The following is a 25128-nucleotide window of genomic DNA, read 5'->3' as shown; positions in this document are numbered from 1 at the left end:
CTTGTTTCTTTTATCATTCTTTTATCTTCGATGGTTAAATGTCACTGAAAGAGATGCTGATTGTTACCATTGTTTTAGTGAATGTAACTCGGTCAAACTTTAAGTGAAACTTTTTTTAAGGGTGGAAAGATTAATGCTAAAATGTTTTTTTGGGACTATGGAGATCACAATAAAGTTGTTTTTAGATATCACTCTTTTATTGAAAAACTAGAAAGATCAATTTTAAATTGTGTCTCTGACCATGGAGAACACAATAATAATCATTTTAGACACCACCATTTTTGAGTGCTTCTTGATCCCAACACCCACAAACAACAAAGGCCGAATAAAGCCTGCTAAAGTTTGAGCCAAATATGGGTGGATGCATTTATAAGTAAAGGTAAGTTTTTGGGTGATAAAAATGGCAATGTTTGTATTAAAAATAAAACCCACTGGTCAGCTCTACGAAAGAGAGTTCGAACCAAGAGAATCTGGCTCCGCAAAACGCTCTACATTGTTCATCAACATTCACATTAAATAGAATACATGGTTGTAGAGAAGTTAGAACAACATCCTAAGAAATAGAAACTAATTTCTATCCTGAGGCTACATGAACCAACTCTACCTATTCTAGGATATTTTTCATTATCTTCAACACTCCCCCTTAATGGAAAATGGGTTCACGTATATCCCTAACATCTCCCTAAACTTTTGAAAATTAACTTTTCCAAGATGCTTAGTGAAAATGTCTGCAACATTATCACATGTGTTACAATTTTCCAGATGGATTTCTTTAGATTGCACATTCTCCCTTACAAAATGACATTGAGTATCAATATGTTTCGTGTTTTTGTGAAACACCCGATTGTTGGCCAACTTGATTGAACTTTGATTGTCGCATCTGATTGTTGTTGCGACCATCTGTTCTTCCCCAACATCCCAAACCGCCTCGCATGTTGCTACACACATGGCTTGATACTCTGCTTCTACTGAGGACAAGGAGACTGTGTTCTACTTCTTGCTTCTCCAAGTGATCACAATGAATCCAAGACTGAATGCATAACCTATTATAGATCTGTGATCATCTACATTTTCTGCCTAATTTGAATCTGCAAATCTTGCCAATCTAACATCATAAGAGCCAGTGTAAATAATTCCATAATCTACAGTACCTTTTAGATACCTTAAAGCATTCTTCACTGCATTCTGATGGCTTTCAAGTGGCTTAGACAAAAATTGGCTTAACACGCTGACTACATAAGCCAAATCAGGTCTAGTGGTGGTTAGGTAGATCAGACTCCCAACCGGCTATCTGTAAAGTGTTGCATCCACAGCTTTTGAGCCATCCTCACACTACAATTTGATATTTTGCTACAATTGTACTAGTGCCGACTTACACTGATCCATTCTGAACTTTTCTAACAAGCCTTTGACATACTTTGCTTGAGACAAAAATGTTTGACCTGAATCTCTCCAGATCTCAAGACCTAAACAGTATATGAGTTCACTAAGATGCTTCATCTCAAACATCTGTGACATGTATTGCTTGATTTCATCAATTAGATATATAACATCACCTGAAATTATCAAATCATCTACATAAAATGAAATTAGCACTACACACCCTTGTTCATCTTTGATGGTGTAAAGATTGGGGTCATTCTTACTTCTATTATAGCCATCTTGTAGAAAAAATGAGTCAATTTTCTCATACCACTACTTGAGAGCTTGTTTTAGTCCATACAATGCTTTATTCAATCTGCAGACTAAATGTTCTTTTCCATTCTAGACAAACCCTTCTAGTTGCTCTAAATAAACTTCCTCTTTCAGTTCTCCATTAAAAAATGCAGACTTTACATTTAGTTGGTGCACTATCTAATGTTTCTTAGTAGCTAAAGCAATTAACATTATGATAGTGTTCAATTTAGCTACAGGGGCGAAGGTTTCTTCATAGTCTATCCCTTCTTTTTGTGTGTACCCCTTTGCTACCAACCTAGCTTTCAGTTTTTCTATAGTTCCATCTGCATTAATTTTTTGTTTATATAACCATTTGCAACCTATGACTTGTTTTCCTCTAGGGAGTCCTACCAATTCCCATGTGTTGTTTCTGATTATTGAATCATATTCCTGTTCCATAGCTATTTTCCATTCACTACTTTCATTTTCTTCTTTATAACTAGATGGTTCAACAACATTCATCATACTAGTTATAAATGCATTTTCCCTATATCTTGTAGGCATGTGAGCTTTCCTACCTGATCTCCTGATTTGTGGGGTGGTGGTTTCAAACCTTATTTCTTCGTGTTGCTGCTGTTGTTGATATTGCTATTGTTGTTGTTGTTGTTGCTGCTGCTATTGCTACTGTTGTTGTTGTTGATCCCCTGCGTTTGTTTGATGTTGAACCTGATTGTTCTTTGCATCTTCTTCTTCCTCAAAGTATGGAATGTCCTATCAATTATAGTGCTCATCAGTTTCTTCACTATCCTGCTCATGGAATTTAACATCTCTACTAAAAAAGATCTTGTGAGTAGAGAGATTAAATAATTTGTATGCTTTATGTGACAAATAATACCCTATAAAAGTGCATTTAATGGCTTTTAAGTGTAATTTTTTTCTATCTTCCTTTGGTATGTGAGAAAATGCTTTACATCCAAATATTCTTAAGTGTTTTACTGCAGGTTTATATCCATATAAAGCTTCAAAAGGAGTTTTAAACTCAAGACTTCTTGCAGGACTCCTATTTTTCAAATAAACCGCAATATTTACTGCTTCAGCCCAAAAACCATTCGAAAGATTTTTACCCTTTAGCATACTTCTAGCACATTCCACTAGTGTTTTTTTCTTTCTTTCTGTCACTCCATTTTGTTGTGGAGTATGGGGTACTATGAATTGATGCAAAATTCCATGGTCTTCACAATATCTAAGGAGTTCACTTTTCCTGTATTCTCCCCCTTGATCAGAACGAAGAATTTTTATCTGTTTCCCTCTTTGTCTTTCAATCATATTTTCAAACTACTTAAAGTATTCAAATGTATGACTCTTCTTACTTAATAAATACACCCAAGAAAAATTCATACAATCATCAATTAACAGTAGGAAATACAATGCACCTCCTAATGATTTTGTCTGCATGGGACCACAAAGGTCTGTGTGCACTAACTCTAGTATATCCCTTTGTTTCTTTTCTATTCTAATAGGGAATTCTTCTCTATGCATCTTTCCTAAAGTACAAGCATCGCAATCATTATGTATTTGCTTTAGCATAGGAAGATCTCTTACCATTTCTTTCCTTTGTAGTAACAACAAATCATTGTAATTGATGTGGCCGAATTGTTGGTGCCAAAGCTCTTCTGTAGTGAAGCTCGCTATTGTTAATGCTTGAACCAGTGCAGGTCTCACATCCAACTTGTACAATCCTCCTGTTTGGATCCCTGTAGAAATTGTCTTCATTCCGTCTAGCAGATCTTTAATGTAACAATTAGATTTTAAAAATTCAACTTTCAAATCTTGAACTATAATTATTGATACAGAAATCAAGTTCTTTGTTATGCTAGGCACATACATTACATTATAAATTTGTTTGATATTACCATCAGGTAGAATGACAAAAAGTTTCCCACATCTTTTGATTTGATGACTTCTGTCATCTCCTAGGTAAATCTGTGTGCCTTCATTGATCACTTTAAAATCATCTAGCCAATGCTTGTTCCCTGTCATGTGCGTTGACGCTCTTGAATCTACATACTAGATCTCTACATCAACATTTTGATCACGATCTGCCATGAAGAATCTTAAATTCTGCACCTGATCACCATTCGCGAGATGACCTGCATGTCTCTTTGGCTTATGTTGTTCTTCATGATACTTCTTTTTCCTACATTCTCTAGCAATATGACCCAATTTTCCACAACAAAAACATTTAGTTTTAGAATAGTTTTTATTTGGATGCATACCTTAGGTCAGATTTGGCCGTTTCTATGAACTTGCTCTGTTTTGTTGTTGTGGACCTCCTTTCCCTTTGTAGAAGTTTTTCCTCACCATCAATGCAAGATCCGCATTCTGGGGCTTCAGGGTCGATCTCCTCTCTTCTTCCTGCATTAGTATACCTGGAAACTCTTCAAAATGCAAGATCTTTTCTCTGGCATTGATCCCAGTGATGAACATCTGATAATCATCAGTGACACCATTCATTGTAATGGTTACAAGATCTGTATCGTCCATTGTATAACCAATATCTGATAATTTGGTTTTCAGATCCTTGATCCTTGCTATGAATGAAGCAATCATTTCATTCTCCTCCATCTTCATGGACAAAATCTTACTCTTGAGAAACAAAAGATGATTTGAATTTTTGATCTTGTACAATTCCTTCAGAATTCCCCAAATCTTGTTAGATGACTTATTTGATGTGTGGTATAATGCACTCTTTCACTAACATTTTTAATATTGTCCTTGCTCTACTTTCTCGTTTCTCCCAATCTGGGACTGATATTGATCCAGCCACGGGCCTCGGCTCATCCCCATTCACAGTCGTCCAAGCACTTTGCTCTTCTAGTAGAGTCTGCATCTTAAACTTCCAATTTGCATAATTGGAACCATCGAGCTTGTTATGCTCATTCATGCATGCTTCAAATATGTTGTTATTCATCTTGGTGATTTAGAAAAAAAAAATTGACAGGTAAAGGATGTTAAATTTACCCCAGATTTGTGATAGAGACAGATCACTGTTGTTTGATCTCACAGCACGCACACAGATCACCGTGGCTTCCTTCTCAACCTCCGGACAACCTCCTGTTGTCAGATGCAGCCTTGTTATTGGCTTCCCCACGCAGCTTCTTTGACAACTATAGCCTTGTTTTTAGCTTCCTCACGCAACCACAACCTTGTTATTGCCTTTCCTTTATCGTCGGAGAAGTCCCTGTCTATTCTGCAACGTCGTCGCAGAGGTACACGTATTTCCTGTGACGATCTGTGATTAAAAATTTGCATGAAGTGCCACAGTGCCCTCGTCGCAGACCTACACGTCTTTCTAGCGACAATTTCGGAGTCATCGTAGTTATCTGCCTAACAACTGCGATGATGTTGGTTCAGCGAACCACCCACCAGCCAGCGTACAGGTTTCTCAGCCCTGACGCTCTGATACCATGATAAAAATGGCAATGTTTGTATTAAAAATAAAATCCACTCGTCAGCTCTACGAAAGAGAGTTTGAACGAGGAGAGTCTAGTTTTGCAGAATGCTCTACATTGTTCATCAACATTACACATTAAATAGAATACATGGTTTTAGGGAAGTTAGAACAACATCCTAAGAAATAGAAACTAATTCCTATCTTGAGGTTACGTGAACCAACTCTACCTATTCTAGGATATTCTCCATTTTCTTCAACACCGGGCTTAATGGAAGTGCAGTGTCTATATACACGAAGGATTCAACTCGACAACAAAACCAAACCATGCTGCAAGAAGGCTAGACTTGTCAAATTTTCAGAACCTGTTTAGATCGATTGTTTAGTCCATCCAAGTCAAGGACGATGGTCGGTGTGAGGTGTAATGTGTCTGTATCTTATAGTTTCCATGGTACATGCACGCTACAATAGATCGTTTATGGGCATTACGTGATAAATATCTCTCCCACTGTTTCTACATGATTTGATCCTGCAGGTTTTTTTAAAGAGGGAACGAAGGATTTCTTAGCTTCAACGAAAATGAAAGAGGTTTGCGGGTGCTAAAGTAAGAGATCTCATAAATTATTTGTTGGTTTTGTAGGAGTGACTGGCTATAGTAAGAGTGTTTTTAGTCTATGTTTTTTTTTCAATTTAACAATAAATATTTTCTTTTCATTAAGAGAACAGTACATTCACTAAGAGCTTCCATACATAGTTTCATGAATTTTTCTCAGTAACAACAAATATCATCTACCTTACTTAGTGACGAAACAATCTTACTTCAATAATAAAACATTCACTGAGATTTTCCATACACAGTCGTCGTTTTTTTATAGATTTCCCTGTCTTTAACCGTATCTTTCTACTCTAATCTACGCAAACTCAGTGACAAAAAGAAATCAAATTTAGTTCTACAAGATCATGTATACCAATAATATTATTGCATGAGTAGGAACAGGATAACATATTTTACCATCAATAAATACGGAAAGGATTCTCTATATGGAATTGATATATCTAGCATTCATTAGTGTGCCCTGTACAAATGCAGCGAAGCGAAGTGATCCTTATCCGAGTCGATACCTCTCTTTGAAAAGAGGTCTTCTACTGTTTCTGCTCTCTGCATATGTGTGACAAAAAAATACTCTGAAAATTGTTTGGCAGAATTCTAATGCACCTCATTCAGTTGGACAGAATTCTAATCCTTGACCCCCTAATCCTTGACCCCGTCTATAATGCTCGTAGCATCTCCATGTATGAAAATTTGTTCTATTCTTAGCCATTTGGCGAATACAGATTTTAGTCTTTATTGAATACAGATCTTTTATGTTCTTGGTATCTCTGGTGCTATGGGAACGGAAAGGTTGATATTGTTAGACATAATTTCAGTCGGCGGGCTGGTTTATAGATTTTTCCTTTTAGCTTCCATACATCTCACACATTTTGTTTTCAGGGGCCTTTGATCCGTGTTCTGTCTTCATTGTCTGAACAGAACTTGTGTTCAAGGTTTTTGTGCTATCGAAGAGGGCGTATATCATTTTGTTTACATCGTGGATTCGACTCGGTGCATCTGGAATTCACAGCTTCCCGAACCTGTTTTCGTTTCACTGTCAATCTCGTTGCAACGAATATATTCCTCAATTAATGTTTTTTTTCAAATTCTACATGTACTGGTGGATGTACGGCTTAAATTGACTGTCCTACTCGCTATCGACTAGGTTGAAATTGGAGTAGTCTACGTAAGCGACAAATTTGACCATATGGATGCCCGTCAGAAAAAGTTCTGATTCCGGCCACCCACCGACCCTGGCAACATCAAAAAGGAGAGTGAGCTACATTCAGACGAAGTTCCAAATGACAGGAACTTTCCAGGTTCTTCATTTTCTCTCGCTGATATGTTTAGGTAGTTTAAATATTCCGAATATTTCTACTGTCAATAGTATAATCAGTATCATTCACCTGGGATTTGATCGAATCAGTAGTAAAAAAATTACAACCATCCCCGGTCTCCATGTGGTAAAATTTTCACTGTTAAATCTCCGCCTTCCTTCTAACATAATATGGGAGAGGTCTTCCCTCTGCCACATTGCCCACCAGCGAAGGTAAATGCAGCCAGGTGCAATCCCACTTGGAGCATCACCACGTTAAGCTTGTCTCTAAGATATTCCTCCTACCTATCCTCTGATTCCTACGACACTACAATCCCATGGCACACAATCCAAAATACGGTTGGTTGAAGTTGAAACTGTAGGTTGTCTGATAATCCCTATTGCTCCATGGCCTACTATCCAGAGTATAATTAGCTTGCATATCAACCTTCTCAAATGTAACAAAATTATTGCTATTTCTAGGGATGATCAAACTCCAGACCTGCTTCAGTCTATTCATCTGTCGTGTTGCTAGATCACATGCCCATGTTCAAATGAATTTGATTGTAATCCAAACCAATGCATTTTCTGCTAATGATCATGATTTTGATACTTTGTTTCATATTATTTATTTATTATTGTCAATTGGGATATGCATAAAGGAAATGGCCCTCGATTGACTTGACTGATGGATGAATATGCATCTTGAATTTCCCCTTCTCTTTTGTGAAATGTTTATATAAATAATAAACAGAATAATCAATAGCTGAATACATATTGTAAGGCATCTTGCAATAGTTCCAACAAGTTGAAATCCTATGTTTTCTCTCTTTCCTATACTTTCTTACACACATTCTTACTTTCTTACACACCCAAGCTTTAATAACTAAAGCATGCTTTTTCTGTTCTCAATAATCAACATGAATTAGCAGTATTTGGATTCAATTAAATGTTATTGTATTTTTTCTGCGCGAGGGTTTTAGGTTGTTAAACCATTTATCTATTTTAGCTGAAAATTCGGGCTATGCTTGGAATGCTTGGAATCGATTACATCGGAGTGATCAGAAATTCACAACTCCCCATTACATAAATGGCCGACAAAATAGGTAGGTATTTTCATAATGCAAAAGGGAGATTCACTTTCCCATTACATAAATCGCCGACAAAATCAGTAGGTATTTTCATAATGCAAAAGGGAGATTGACCAGTTTTGTGGTTTAGGCTTGAGGGTTACGAATGCGTAGACTGTGCACTAGTTAATTTTTTGAAATATTCTTTAGGATGCCGGGGCATGTTCTTTGATAGACGGGGGTAAACTAGAGAATGTCCAGGCATGTTAGGTTCAAAGTGTTGAAACCATGATTTTCATTTTCTTATTCAAGTTGTAAACTTGCTCTGTTTGAGGTTATAAGTGGAAAATGGGGGAGCTTGTTACTTTTCTTAAAATTAGGTCTATGGGAAGGAAATGTTGAGGCATTTCCCTCTCTCCTTCCAAATTATCCCTCGAAGTTCACGAGTTAAGGCTTCATTATCCACACCTAAGTCACATGCTTCTAGTTGGTTCTAGTTCAAGTTCACCATAATGATTAGATTTGCTTTGAGTTCGAGTTTTTTTAATGAGGTTTATATATATATATATATATATATATATTCACATTAAAATGAAATGTAGCACAAAATAGTAAGAAATCAGCATTTAAATATAAAAGAATGTTATTATGGAATTAAAAATTGCAAAGATATATTGCAACCTAGAGTTGTGACATGAACTTGAGCTATGAACTTGGTAATGCTCACAAGATTTTCGAAATGTAAAAAAAAAATCGAGTTTGTCGAATTTCAAACTTTAAACATTAAGGTTGAAGTTTGTTGAACCTTGTGACATAGATCCACACTCATTTACATGCTTCCTTTTTCTTGCTACTCTGATTTCTACAATAATAATTGTTGTATTTCATCAATGGTGGAACAAAATGGCATAAGATATTAAACAAGGGCAATCTCAGAAACATTGTTGAATTAGAATTAGCACATTCTTTGTAATTTGTTTTGAGGATGACTCCACTTAAACTCATAAACTTTATTACTTATGAATGTAAAAGGATAACTAAATCTTGATTCTATGATTGGAGGAGTTCAACTGTGGCACCCAAGAAGTTATTGTTGATTGTCCTAGGAATTCACATGAATGGCATTTCCTTTGTTATCTAGAAGATTCCCAATATTAAATTTCCACAGATTTGGTAATTGTGATTATGTGTTGGATTTGCGTGTGATATTAAGTTCAATAGTTCATATATTAGTCTTTGTGTTTGATATTTTGCAACATGTACATGTATATAAATATATCTTCTCCAAGGAAGTATACAAAATAAGTTATTGTCACCTTAATCTGGTGTTGGATTTGTGTGTGAGATTAAGTTATAGTTCATATATTAGTCTTTGTATTTGATATGTTGCAACATGTACATGTATATAAATATATATTCTCCAAGGAAATATACAAAATATGTTATTGTTGCCTTAATCTTGCTTTTGTTAAAGCTACACATAATATTTTCTATCTCTTTTGGTGTCTCTCCTTTTTCTTTTCCTTTTCTTTTCACTGTGTTTTTTTTCCTCCTAAATTATTGGATTTTATCTTCCTCTTTTATGAAGAGTTGTTTCTCCCCTTTGTATTCCTCTTTCCTAGTATGGGTTTCATGTTGTTGTTCCTTTTCTCTTTTCTAACGAGTATGAAAAATAGGTTACTCTCACCCTTCTATCCTTTTCATCAACCTAGGATTTTCTCTTCCTCTTTTATGCCTGAGTTATTTCTCCCCTTCGTATTCCTCATTCCTAGTATGGGTTTCATGTTGTTGTAGCCTTCTGCAGGTGGGTGCCTATGTACTAGTATGAGTTTGCACCAGTACAAGATTATAAACAGATTTTTTTATTATTAAAAAAAGATAGAGATGAGAACAACAGGTGGTTTTTCTCCCGCATCGGGTTTCCACCTTAAATATTGGTGTTCATGTGTGTTACTTATGTGTGATTTTTTATTATGTTTTTATTGCACTGCTTAACAAGTAACAGATGCATTGATTCAAGATCAACACATGATAGATTGATTAAATCATAAGTTCTCTGGGTATACACTGGTTTCTCTAATATCAGTAGCGTGTACATGCTAGTTCACTTCATAAAAGTAACGTATATAAATCTGTTTGGGAAAAGAAAATTTACTGAACTGATAATATTGATTCACCCTCCCCGCTTTGAGTATTATTTCCAACAGTTGGTATCATAGCCAGGTCCTTCAGAAGAAGTTTGATCGCTTGAAGGAAGATCTTTCAAGATGAATAATCACAAATGCATGGGATCTATCAGACCACCAATCTTCAATGGGAGAAACTTGGTATATTGGAAAATAAGAACCAGAGCCTATCTACAATCGCTTGGAGCCGATGTTTGGGAAATTGTGGAAGGAGGATATCAATTTCCAGCAGAAATTCCTTCAGACTCTGCAAGTGAGAAGTTATACGAAACCAATGCCAAAGCTATCAATACGTTATTGGGAAGTCCGTTAGAATCATAAATTGTTAAAGTCATGCAACTCAAGACAGCCAAAGAGATATGGGACAAAATCATTTAGAGCTACGAAGGAGACTCCCGGTAAAACGTGCTAAGCTTCAAACTCTCAGAATTCAGTATGAAACTCTTAAGATGCATAGTGATGAGAGTATTGTTAGTTACTGTTTACGTATAGATGAGATCATTAATTGTATGAAGAATTTGGGTGAAGAGATAAAGGAAGCTACTTTAGTTGAGAAAATTTTGAGATCTTTGTCTTCTAAATTTGAGTCAAAAGTGTTTGTCATAGAATAAAAACAAGATCTTAAAACTATTATTGTGACTCAACTCCATGGAATTGTAACTACCTTTGAAATGAGGAAAGGGGGTCCATCAGATATGACAGAAGCCACTTTTAAAACTTCAACAAAGGGAAAAGAAAAGGAAGAGCACAATGAACTAGGAAACATTTGAGAAGAAGAAGATGAGGTAAATTTTTTCAAGAAGCTTCAAGAGGGTTTCGGAAGATTCATAGGTAAGCTACCATTCAAATGCATTGCTTGTGGTAGAGTCGACCATTATGCTGCCAAATGTCCTCATAAAGATAAATATGAAAAGGGAAACGAATATGTAAAATGCAATAGAAAACACCTAGAAAACAGGTTGTCAATAGGAGTTACTATACGCATGAAGATAGTGATGGTTTATGTAATAGTGATGAAGATGAAACTGAACAAGATTATAGACTACTCATGGCTGATGACAATGATGATTTCTTGGATGCATTAGAAGAGGAAGACTTTCTTGAAGAAATCACTAAACTCAAAATCTATTTAGAAGAAATGAATATGATCATATACACATTGACACGCCAACTCACTAAAAGAGAAAAACACAATGAAAATATAGAATGTGAAATTGTAGGTCTAAGAAAAGAACTCGAGAAGAAAAAATCTCTTAATCTCAGATTTTCCAAAGGATTAGAAACTTTAAATGAAATCGTCAAAGTTCGGCGTTCTCCTCTGCTAAAGACAAGTCTTGTATATACTAAAGAATCATCTCAATCACATAAGTCATCAGCCTCCATCAGAAGCTATCTTGATGTATAAAAGACCAGTGAACAATATGTCAATCGTCATCAAAGGCCTAAAAATACTCATAAGGTAAATCATAATCAATTTACTCCAAGAATGAATATCAGTAGAAGTTTCAACCAACAGGTAAACAATTCCAAAAGATTCTATGATCGCCGAAACTTCTTTAATGGGAAATGTTTTTCATGTCATAACTTTGGGCATAAGGCTGCTCAATGTGTTTCCTACAAAACCATCATGACTAGAGAAGTATGAAATCAAAGGAGTATAACTAGAATCAAGAAAAGTTCCTATAATATATTTTTTCATCTTGTAGATGAAATAGAATGTTTGAATTGTAACAACTTTGGTCATGAAGAATCTGAATGTAGGAGCAAATTTCAGCGAACACATAAAAAGGAGAAATCATCATTAAATTCCAAGATATGGAGAAAGGAGGAACCTCAATAAGAAAGGTATGGCATATCTATGTATCCAGAAGGACAAGAGAATCATTGGTACATCAGCAGCGGATGCTCCAAACACATGACAGGTGATAAAGAGAAAATTCATTCTTATAATGCTTTAGAAAAGGAAAAGAATGTCTCATTCGGAAATGATACACCAGCTGCCATTAAAGGTAAAGGTTATGTTTTCTTGAAAGAAAGGGTTAAAACCATAAATGTCATGTATGTAGATGGTTTAAAACATAACTTGTTGAGTGTCATTCAAATGTGTGATCAAGGAAATGAAATTGTTTTTTGATCAAATGGCTGTGTGGTTTTTGAGCTTGATACAGGAAAGACCATGTCCAAAGGTACACGAATTCCAAATAACTTATACGTTCTCAAAGGAGGACAACAACAATGCTATCTAAGCAGAACAGATGACTATTGGCTATGGCACAAAAGATTGGGACATCTAAGATTTTCTCAGATAAGAAAAGCATGCTGGCTCAAGGCAGCTCGTGATCTTCTAGATATCACCATACCAGAAAATACCATATGAAAACCATGTCAAGTCGGTAAGCAAGCCAGACTTCACTTCAGTGACAAAAAATGATAAGCAAGTAAGCCTCTTGAACTCATCCATACTGATTTATGTGGACCAACAAGGAAAAGGTCACCTCGTGGAGAAGAATACTTTATTTTATTTATTGATGATTTTTCCAGAATGTGTTGGATAGGTCTACTAAAGCATAAATATGAAGCATTTGAAAAGTTTAAAGCCTTCAAAGATTTATTTGAAAATGAATAAGATCAAAAAAGCAAATATCTCAAATCTGATCAAGGGGGAGAATTCATATCAGATGAATTCTTTGACTTTTGTGAACAACATGGAATAAAAAGGAAATTCTCCATCGCAAGAACTCCTAGAAAAATGGCATGGTGGAAAGAATGAATAGGACAATTCAGCAAATGGCTCGAGCTATGCTTGATGAATTTGGAACTCCTGCAACCTTCTGGGGTGAAGCTACATTTGTTGCCCTTGCTATTCTCAAAAAAGTGTATGTTTGGGTAAAAAATAATCAAACTCCATATGAACTTTGGTATGGTAAGCCTCCTACTATAAAACACTAGAGTTTTTGGAATAGAATGTTTCATCAAAAGGATGGATGAAAAACTTGGTAAGTTTGAACCCAGAGCAGATGAAGGAATTCTTCTTCGTTATTCTTCTAGAAGTAAAGTATACAAATGTTATAATAAAATACTTCAGAAAACTGTTGAAAGCATTGATGAAGCATGCAAAAATCTGGAACAAATGAAATCAACAGAGGAATATGACAGTGAGGAAGATGGGGAATGCATTCTCGCATCAAATCAAAATGATATAGAAGAAGAAACCAATGAAGCACCAGAAGAAGATACAACAGACATGGAAAAGACTCCATCTAGGTATGTTCAAAAGAATCATATAGAATCTCAAATTCTAGGAGAAAAAGGGTCTGGAGTATAGACAAGTAGACATTTTACAGGGACCTCAAGTTATCTAGCATTACTATCTTGCAAAGAACCTGAGAATGTAAATGGAGCCTGCAAAGATGAATGTTGGGTCAAGGTCATGGATGAAGAACTTGACCAAATTGAAAAGAATGATACTTGGGAATTAGTTCCTATACCTCATGATAAAAAAGTTATAGGAACAAAATGGATATTTAAGAATAAGTTAAATGAAAATGGAGAAGTTATTAGAAATAAGGCAAGACTTCTTTGTAAAGGCTATGCTCAACAGGAAGGTATAGATTTTGAAGAAACTTTTGCACCTGCTGGCAGAATTGAAGCCATAAGGATGTTTCTTTCTCTTTCTAGTTTTTGAAAATTCAAAGTATATCAAATGGATGTAAAATAAGCTTTTCATAATGGAGATCTATGAGAAGAAGTTTATATGGAATAACCAGAAGGATTGATTCTTGGAAATGATGCAAAACTCGTATACAAGCTCAAAAAGGCTCTCTATGGTCTGAAACAGGATCCAAGGGCTTGGTATTACTGACTTGACAAATATCCACAACAACAAGGTTTCACAAAAGGCTTTGCAGATAGAAATTTATACACAAGGATTGAAAATGATAAACTGCTAATTATTGTTGTTTATGTTGATGATGCCATCTTTGGTAGCAATGAAGAATCCATGAGTCAAAATTTTTCTTCAGTAATGCAACAAGAATTTGAAATTTCTTTACTTGGTGAACCTACTTTTTTTCTTGGTCTACAAGTACAACAAACAAAAGATGGTATTTTCCTTTCACAAAAAAAATATCTCACGCAGATCTCGAAGAAGTACAGAATGGAAGATTCTAAACCAATATCTACTCCAATGGTAATAGGATGCAGTCTTAGTTCTAATGATGAATTACCAACAGTAAACCAACCAACATACAGATCTATGACCGAAGGTCTTCTCTATCTAACAGGTACTAGACCTGATATCATACATGCAGTAGGAATTATTGGAAGGTTCCAAGCAAATCCAAATGAATCACATCTTCTGGTAGTTAAAAGAATTTTCAAATATCTTCAAGGAACTTTGGAATTTGGACTATGGTATCCTAAAGATACAACTCTTAGTCTTCATGCATTTACAGTTGCATATTGGGTAGGAAGTGTTGATGATCCAAAGGGCACTAGTGGAGGTGCATTTTATATGTGTTCTCAGTTAGTGTCTTAGTTTATCAAGAAATAAAGTTCGATTGCCTTATCTACAACTAAATCAGAATTTGTGGTTGTTGCATGTTGCTGCAAAAAACTACTTTGGATGATGCAAACATTACAAGACATTCAGATCACATGTACTCCATCCATCTCCATTATATGTGATAATACAGGTTTCATCAGTATTTTGAAAAATCCTATCATGCACTCCAAGACCAAGAACATACCCATTAAGTACCATTTTCTATGAGAAAAAGTGCTTGAACAAAAAGTTAAATTGGAGTTTGTTCCCTCCAAAGAACATGCTACCGATATATTCACCAAACTTCTTCCCATAGAAACATTTGAATATCTCAGACAAAAGCTGAGAGTAGTTGCTGCATCATCCTGCCGTTAAATCCAATTTTAAGAATAAGGTTATTATACATGGGTTTCATGAAGTATAGTCGCATATAAACACAAGTTTTTGTGGTTGAAGGAGCGTATATGTTTTTCTAACAGAAAAACAGTGGGTCAAACTCTAATATGGATGCTCTGTCTGATATTGATGATTATAGTGTGATGATATTCTTTGTTCATTGATTTTTATCTGACTGATAAGGATGCCTTGATGAATGACTTGATGATTATGCATAGGTAACACAGGCTCATGGGGAGCATTAGCCTTCACTCCCATTTTGCATTGTTGGCATTATGGTTGTTGAGTTCAATTATGGTTTCAGATATTTATATCATTTTTTGCATAAGTCATGTAAAGATCTAGGGGGTGATATGACTCATTCTGTCATAGTCTATATTTGAATGAGTCATACTGGACATATGATGTAATTTGTTTCCCCACTATGCATGGGATGGATGATGTCATATTTGTTGTATTTTTGTCAGGTATAAGCAATTGGTATATCCCCACTTGGTTGGCAGCATGAGTCAAATATGGTGTATTGCCACTTGGTTGGGTGATTGATGTATGTATGAGACATTGGTCTTAGGGAGGTCATACTCACTTAGTTGAGCTCTAGAGACATGTTATTTTTTTTGAAACATATCTCTACAGACTCTACATGTACTCAAGGGGAGCATGAACATCATAATGTATATCAAAGAAGGATAGTAGGTTGGTCGACCCTTTGCCCTTGATGTCAAAAGGGGAGAGTATTTTGGTGTTGGTGTTTCATGTTATCTCCAACAGTTTCTACAACTTACAATAGTCGACACCAGCATGGTTGCCATCAATTCTAAAGGGGGATATTGTTGGCACTATGATACAAGTGTTGTCCTTGATAGAAACTCACTCACAGGTCAGTTCATTTTTTATGAAAGGAAAATCACAATGTAACAAGTTTATTCAGATGTAACATGGAATTGGTACAGAAGAACGGGTAGATAGAACTAAGGTCTACTGATCAGAATAAAGAAGTTGAAGGAAAATGGTTATGTAAAGTAGTTTAAGATGTGTATGCTAGTTCACTTAGTCAAAACAACGTATACAAGCTGGTTCACAAAAAAAAAAAAGAGCGTATATGTATACACACACTTTCACATGAAGAAAAGCGTGTATATGTTGGAAAATCAAGGAAGTTCAAGAGTAAACAATATCAGGGGTCAATACCATGGTATTAGCCCACAATATTGAGTGAAGTAACGACTATTTGATCCTATCCAAGAATACCATGGGTCCTAAGTGGTTTTGGTCTGAGGTATTGAGAAAGGCCTAAAAATATATAAGGAGGAGAAGATCATAAGGCCAGGGTGTGCAAGTAAAAGGGTTTTCTTAGGAATACTTCTATCTGAAGTATATTTTATGTTGTAGCGGCTGTGTTTGTGATTTGATCTAAAATATTATGTTCACCTTGAATTCAATGTTGGATCAGGATCATGAGACCTGAAATGACTTATCATTGAATGATCTAATATTGGTTGGGCCAGATCTTATTGTGTACACCTGTTTTATTATTTAAATGTCATGATCTGGGTTTGTCGAAAGTCTAGAATAGTACCGAAGTTATGAGTTAATATTTGTAGATCTATACGCTGGTTCGTCTCGGTAAAATCACATATACACGCAGGTTCTAGTCTTCCAAGTAGCATATACAAAAGAAAATCCTATTCTTCAAATCTGACTGATCTGTCTGTTTAGTTCTATTGTTTTACTACTATCTGTCAATGAAATCTTCTTAGATCTGAATGTGAAACTGAATGCATAATGAGTTTGGTGTCTGATTGATTGATTGTCTAAGTAGGAAGGGTTATCTATGCTACTGCCTATCTAAAGATCTGTAAATTGACAGTAGATGTTCAGTATATTATTGTTTGGTATATACTTGATTCAGAAGTTTTATGTTTCAATAATTTTGAGGGTGTATCGAGGTTTGGTTAAAGGAAGTACCGTATACATGCAGTTTGGATTCAGTAAAGTAGCGTATACATTCTGATGTATGATTTTTGAGGTTACAACTAGTTTTGAATGATGATGCGGGTTTCTGGATTTAGCACAATGTTCTTATGACAATGATTTGATTGTTCAAATTAACTGATTGTTGGTTGATGCAATTTGAGTTTCAATGTTTTTTATGGGTCCAATATGAAAATTTGATGAAACGAGGCCTTCATTTGTATTGTTGTGTACCAGGAGCATCCAGTCTGAAAATTTATGAAACGTGGTCCCTGGAAGAAGAGAGAAGGTCGTAGCCTTCTATAGGTTGACACCTATGTACTAGTAAACACATTCGCTATTACAAGATCTTGGGGGTTGTAGCTCGCTTCCAGTAGAAGCTGGAAAATGAGAGAAGGTTGTAGCTGTCTGCAGATGGGAGCCTGTGTACTGGTATGAGTCTGCACCAGTACAAGATTGTAAACAAATTTTCTTATTATTAAAAGAATATAGAGACGACATCAACAAGTGGATTTTCTCCCATATTGGGTTTCCACCTTAAATCTTGGTGCTCATGTGTGTTTCTTATGTGTGATTGTTTATTATGTCTTTATTGCACTGCTTAACAAGTGATGGATGGACTGATTAAATATCAACACATGATAAATTGATTAAATCATAAGTTCTCTCGATATACATTGGTTTCTATAATTATAGTAGCGTGTACATGCTAGTTCACTTCACAGAAGTAGCATATATAATTTTGTTTGGGAAATGAAAAATTATTGAACTGGTAAGACTGATTCATGCCCCCTCTCAGTATTATTTCCAACAAAGATGTCGGTTTAATGAGCTCACTCTTTTTAATTAATTACACAAATAATGTGAAATAAATAGGATTATTTTTCAATGAGTGTAAGTCAGTAGAGGCCTTAAGAAGTATACTGCATTCCTATTAGCAGTTAGTAGAATAGATTCAGAATAGATATCTGAATGTTTCAATTATATATCACAGAAAAACATGTTGAGGATTAAGAGATAGATAAATTCCTACTTTTCTAATATGAATATATTGTTATATTATTTTCCATGTCTTCTAAGTGTAGAGAATGGTGGAACAATGCATTTTATGCATTGAAGTGTCCTTCTTTCCAAATCTAGGTTAAGCAGTTGTAAAAATTGTCCTTCATCATAGGGCAACAAATTGTGTGCTCCATAGACTTAGAGAAGTGGCTAGATGGACAAAAAGCAATGAAGCATATGACATTTCCCTTGTTGATGGGCTAAAAGAGGTGAAAAATCACGTTGTCAATGATATTGCAGTCTTCCCCAACTCAGAGCTAATATGTAATCAAAGGAAAGGCATCTATTGAGTTTGGAAAGACAATTTAAAACCCTTTTATAGAGAAGCAATAATTTGTAGTTATCAACTTCAATATTTTACCATCGACTACTTTGCATATATTCTAAGGATGTCCACTGATATAATGTTCAGAGCATTATCAAGTGCAAATAGAGATGTCAAAGATGACATATGATCACCATCCACTACAACATAAATAATTGATTAACATCAAGATAGGTTCCCACTATGCAAATGGGTTCTTGTTATCATTTTTCTTGGGTTTATCATGGCATGGTTCTTTCACTAAACAAGAACCTATTAATACACTATTTTTCTCCAACTTGCAATGATTTGGGTTTTTTGTAGGGTGACAAGTTTATGGAAAAATGTAATTTGAGAAAAGTAACTAGTTCATAGTCTTGTGATTTCCATAAAAACATTATGGTGTTATATAACTGAGTTTTATATTTTAGATTTTTGGCTGAAATCTTGTGAAATATTTTTTTAAGTCACATCATTATTTTTTATTCTTTAAAATAGGTTTCTGACTATATGGATTAACATCTTGAAAATCCATATAACTTTTAATCATACATCTTCAAAAATTCATAAACATTTTAGTCTTGGAGAGTTCACTCTAATCCCCAACGCACTTTGATCATTTATAGTTTACTCTAATCCGTGAGGCACTCTAATCTTGAAGAGTTCACACGATAAACTTGTGATTCCAAGAAATCCTTACCAAATTCTAGGAAAATTCTTGAGGAAAATATACCTTGAAAAACTCCAGAAACATATAATTCAGTGAAACTATGCCAAATATTGTGGTTGTATTTAAAAGGCTAAAAGATCACCAGTTAAAATATAATGCAACAGATCCTCAAAATGAAAAATCAAGCAATTTTAAACATGTCTAATAGGGAACTATTCCATCGATTATGTAAAAAGGTTTTCAAATCACGTTTTACCATTATGATCTACTTTTTAAGTGGTTACATCTTTTTTAATGGAGAATGCATGGTCTTGCCAATTGTACATACATGTATATTTACTGCAAAATATCCTAAATACTATTACAAAATTAATGCGACTTGTCACTTCCATGTACCTTGTAATCCTCTAAAATTGTTTGGACAAACAAAATTGTAAAAGAACTACAACAACTCTTAATTGATGCTCTGACCGATCTCTTGACTTCTCATTTTCTAGTACTTCTCAATTTCCTCACTTGCTCTCCATGGGATTCACCTAGAAATCAAGGTCCACCTGTCATGTAGTTACAAATTAATGATAAAAATTTAAAAAACACCCACCTTCGACGCTAAAAATTATGAAAACTTGAAAATAATGAACACTCAGCGAACCAAATTTGCACCTACAATTCTAAAAACTATTTAGAAACATTGGTAAACAAAAAAACTAATCAACCAAAATTCTAGAATAATGTGAATGGTTTAGTACCCTTAAAGTTACCAAACAAACTTCTATATAAAAAAATAATTTTGACAGAGGTAAATCCTTACGATTCCAAAATGAAATTTCTTAAGACATTATAATTTGATAAAAAAAAATCCTCACATTCACCAAATGAGATGTCTAAAAGGAAGAATCATGGTGTAAGTTTTTGGTCACATTTCACCTAATAAATACTCACTTAGATTTATATAAATAGGTTGAATATGTTTCTAAGGGAATTTGAAATCCAATAGAGGGGATAACATTCCAATACACCAAATAGTTAGTGCTCTCAATTGTTTTTTACTTAAATAGTATGTTAAAATATACATGTTGAAAATGAAAATGGCCAACACAATTCTTGAACATATTTTTCTTAATAAATACCCTATTAGTGATCCAAATTCCATCTTTAAGAAAATACATGATACAGCTTTTGTGAATTGACTTAACAACTATCATCTCAGAAACCAAAATGGCATGTTAAAATGGAATTCGCTCTGCGAATTCACAAATGGTTTCCTTTTTGAATTCACAAATTTGGCAAAAATCTTCATGAATTCGATTATAGTTAGCTTTTGGGCCATGTCTATGGAACTTTGAAAGCTTGATGCCTTAATTCCTTGAAAATTACTTGAGGAACAAGCTAGTGTCTACTTATTAAATCAACTTCTATCTACATATAATTCCACAGAAAATGCAAGTGACATATGGCCAAATACCAAACTAGATGAGGGAATAGATGCTCAACATAGCTTGCAACTAGAATCAATATTTCTTGAGCTTAAATAAAATACATTATTGTATGTCAAGCGGTCTCTACATGAGGAATTTATTGCAATGTATCATGCACAAGTGTATGTCATTGTCTCTCAAGATGAATTTCTTGTAATGGCTCATGCACAGGTGTATGGCTCATTTCCCTTCTTGTTGAGGTTGAATTTTTCATTGATGTTCATATATTCAATTATTTCCACATTAAAAAAATGGAGAAAGTCTCGTTTAAGTTTTCCTATTCTTGTATGTCTTCTTAACATGTTATCAACAATATTTCATTTTTCATATAAAGTTGCAGACCTTTTATCTTATAGTTTGTTTCTTCTTCTAGAGTCTAGATACAAAAAAGCAAGAAGAGAGATAAACAAAAATGATGAAAAATATTACTAGTGATGTTGTAACTAAAATTATAAAATCTTCCAGATCATATAACCCAATATTCAAGATTCTTTTATTGGAAGTTTGCATGCTTCAACATCTTGCCTCAAGAAATTAGCATATGAGACAATTGTCTTCCATTTTTATTGTATGAGACTAAGAGTCTAATAGATATCCAAAGAAAATTTAGAGTAATGAAAATAGATCAAAGAAGGATATCCATTATTAATAATTACAATATCATACGATAGTCAAACATATGACCCAGTCCAAAATCAAAATAATCATTAATATTAGGAAACCCAACTAGAAAATCTAGATGTCAAAAGGAAACAATGTTTCTCCTTAAGCAACTCATAATTCAATTGAGAAATACCTATTGGATTTTGGCATGGACACTCAACCATTACATTTCCATGTTCCTTGAATGCGTCTTGCAAAATTTTAATTGATTAGAGGAAAGTGGACAAAGTCCATTATAATATTTTCACATGGCACTAGCTTAGTGTTGACATTACCTATCATCTTTTCAAAACTATAAATGAAATTATTTTTTCCAACACAGAACATAGCATAAGGTTTGCCTGGTCGGAAGGTTATTTAATCTATGGTCACTTTCTTTTGTAGATACAAGTATATAGGCATAAAGTGGAGATAGAAGTAGGTCACCTACATGAGATGATGAAAAACTAGAATGGCATGCCATGTAACATTAGCACAATGCCCTCTCGAGGGAATTTACCTAGTCACTTCACTCATTCTCATTCATCCAATCTTCATCGATACAAGCATAGTCAGGGTGAATTATAAGAAAGTGTTGAGAAAGGAGGTGAAGCTATCTTGTACCAAGGGGGCTCGATGCTTCCTTAGGTTGATGAGTTTTTCATTATTCCTTTGGTCATCGAAAATATAGAGTGTCCAACAGAACCCTAACAGAGAAATAATAGATGGATTCCTGGAGTGGTATATTCCAAGCCCACAGGTCAAGGATAGAAGCCTTCTCTCGAGGAAAAAGAATGCCCTCTTGGTGCGGGTCTGGTCCCCACTACATCATAATACCCATATTTTGTCTAGCCATGGAGCACAACTTGTCTTTAAATTTTGTTGCTTTCTATTTGGATGATGTGGTGCTATATCACTATTAAATTTTGATCAGCCTACCTAGATGATTTTGACTAGAAAAGTTTTTGTGCCTTTCATCTCTTACTTGTGGTGGTTGTCTTGTGGCTATTTTATGTAAAAAGTTATCTTTTTATATATTAATGGAAATATGAAGCATTTCATCAAGAGAAAATCCATTATATGTAACAACAAGAGGGTTTCCACCAATATGCATGGAAATTCATATTGTCACAAATACGAGAAATTATAATTGATGTTCTATACCACTTCATCTATAGAGCAAGAAACTTCACACTAATTCCTTCTTCTATAAACTCGAGCTAGGAATATTTGTTACTCTTTGAAATATGAATGGAATTAACATTAATAAATTGGTAGGTAACATATAATTTTTTATGTTTTAAAATAGATGTCATTCTCTCCATAGGAAATTATGAATTCCCTAAACAACCTCTCACTTTCATGCCTTAGATTTCCTTCACCTTCTTTCCTTGAAGGAAGAATCTAATTGGAATTCCCTAGCTAGTCAATTAACTCGGAAATGCTTTTCAATTCCTTTTTTCTAAATAATCTTAGCAACCACTAAAAAATTGCCCCCTTTCTTTTTTTGTGCCTTCCTTGATAAATCAAATTATAGGGTAAACTAAAAATTGTTTATTTTGAAAATATTTTCTATGCTAAAGCCACAAATACTTTTTTCCCTTACAATTGTGTTGAAATGCCGAGAAAAAGTTGTCTTATAAATTTCCCCATTTATTTAATTTTAAAAAATTAAATATAATTCCTTTGATGAAAAAAATCAGTCTCTCAAATACCATGTTGCATCTCAATTATCCTACACTATCTATCTAATTTCTTCACTAATGAGAATAGGGAAAGCTGCAAACTGTCAATAAAACTGTTGTTGAATATATTCTCTTTTTAGAGAACATCTTGTCTCTTAGGGAACTAATAGATTTCCCTCTCATGTTCATTACTGCCACTATCCCCATCATTATGCATGCACCAAAATTATTTTGCATGATGTATGTGTCATGTATACTATATAAAAGTAATGGTTTATTGATGACTTGACATAAGAATATCCTATTGTATATATTTGGGGTTGCGGCTATTGTTACCCTGCAATTATATGAGACCACAATCTTAGTAATCCACAATTCATACAATTCAGGAAAATAGTCTCTAACTCCATGTAATAAATTGACACTAAATTATAAAAATTAGTTTAATGTGGTCATCCCCTTTTGGAAGGGCATAGAAATGCATGTCTACATTAATGTAACTCTTGAATATAAAATTAAAGAGAAGATTTTGCTTCCTTCACAACTACAAGGCTCTTTTGAATTGAGAAATTTATTTACCTTGTTGCCCCATCACTTATAATATCTGATTTAATCATCTAAATGGAGGCAAGAAAGTTCAGGCCCAACATGAGAATTGTAATTATAACTAAATAAAAGACACATTCCATGCTTGATGTCACCATGGAAAAGAAAAAATGAAGAGTTAAATTATGTTCTTCAAAGAGAGAGGGAGATCGTAATAGAAACTGAATGCATAACAATAGGAACACAAGGTCTCATGCATTTAATGTAGTAGGATTTTAATTATCCATTAACATTCATATATTATACTGTTAACACCCAGGTTGTTCCCTTTGACTCCCAAGGGAATACGACCGGGGTAACCACTAACCAGTCTTTGGATTACAGCTTCTAGCCAAACTGTAATTAGAGAGGGCTCTCTCTTTAAGGTTTGTCTCTGTTTTGTGAAAATTTTAGGCTAGTTATGAGTTCAGGGTTTGGTTTATGTTTTGCTTGAGGGATATCTTTCTGTACCTAAGGTGGAAATCTTCATATAGTTCTAATCCATTGGGCTATGGAGTCTGTGGCTACAGGTTGTTTGAAATATTGAGTTGAGTTGCTGAAACTACAGGGCCTTTTAAATACTTCATGAAACAAAATTCAAAGTGTGATTATGAGCTGTGATAAACCAGTGAAAAGCAATTAAGAATTCTCCACTAAGCTGGGGTGTAAGAATGAGATATATTGCACATGAGCATACTTGAATTCCTGAAACAACAATCACTGTGAAAGATATAGTTTGGGGGTGCAGCAGTTAAGAATTACACCTTATGACTATAACTGAAGAAAAACATTTGCAAGGGCATAGATTGAGTTCAGGGTAATCTGTGATTAAATCCTAGAACTATTATTTTTCCTTGCCATTAACTGTGAAACACAGAACATGAATGAGCTATGAAAAGATGACAAAAACACATAACAAAGAGTTTTAAGAAAACTTATTGAACCATGAAATACGCAGGAATCCTGTAACATTCAGCAAAACACCACAATGCCTCAGGTAACGCAGAGCTTTGGAAATTCCATCAGCTTTGTATTAATTCTCTGAAAATTTACAACATAAGAACTCTAGAAGAGAAATCAACAACAACCCCTGCAAGCTTATGCGAGGGGGGAATATATACAAGCGGCCATACAAAATATCTTAGGCGTTGAGTCATCTGAGAAATAAATGTGTTCACCAACTTGTACAGAACAACAGATAAGAAGTTATTACAACTTTGAATACAACATAAATGCTCTTTAATGCTGTCAGAAAACTTTTTTTTTTTTGGAGGCCATTGAGTCTGTTGAACGCTCTGTTGTAAATGATGAATGACGTGCCTTTGTAGCTCTGTCCTCCTGTAGCTTTTCGGCCCTGTCACCTGTGACTGTCACTGCTGCTTTAGTGGCCGAATAGTTTTGCTGAATTGGCTCAGCCCATTCTTCTCCATGCATGCTGATTTTATCAAAATTTTCTTGTGCCTGATAACTTATATTTTTTGATGAAAAACTTAGTGAATGGCTTCTTGTCTATAATATC

This window comes from Pinus tabuliformis, chromosome 4_1, assembly GCF_031772625.1.
Source record: "Pinus tabuliformis cultivar Carrire ecotype Pingquan chromosome 4_1, CPIR1, whole genome shotgun sequence".
Lineage (NCBI taxonomy): Eukaryota > Viridiplantae > Streptophyta > Pinopsida > Pinales > Pinaceae > Pinus > Pinus tabuliformis.
The sequence above is the reverse complement of the archived record's forward strand: the minus strand, read 5'-3'. Positions refer to the sequence as shown.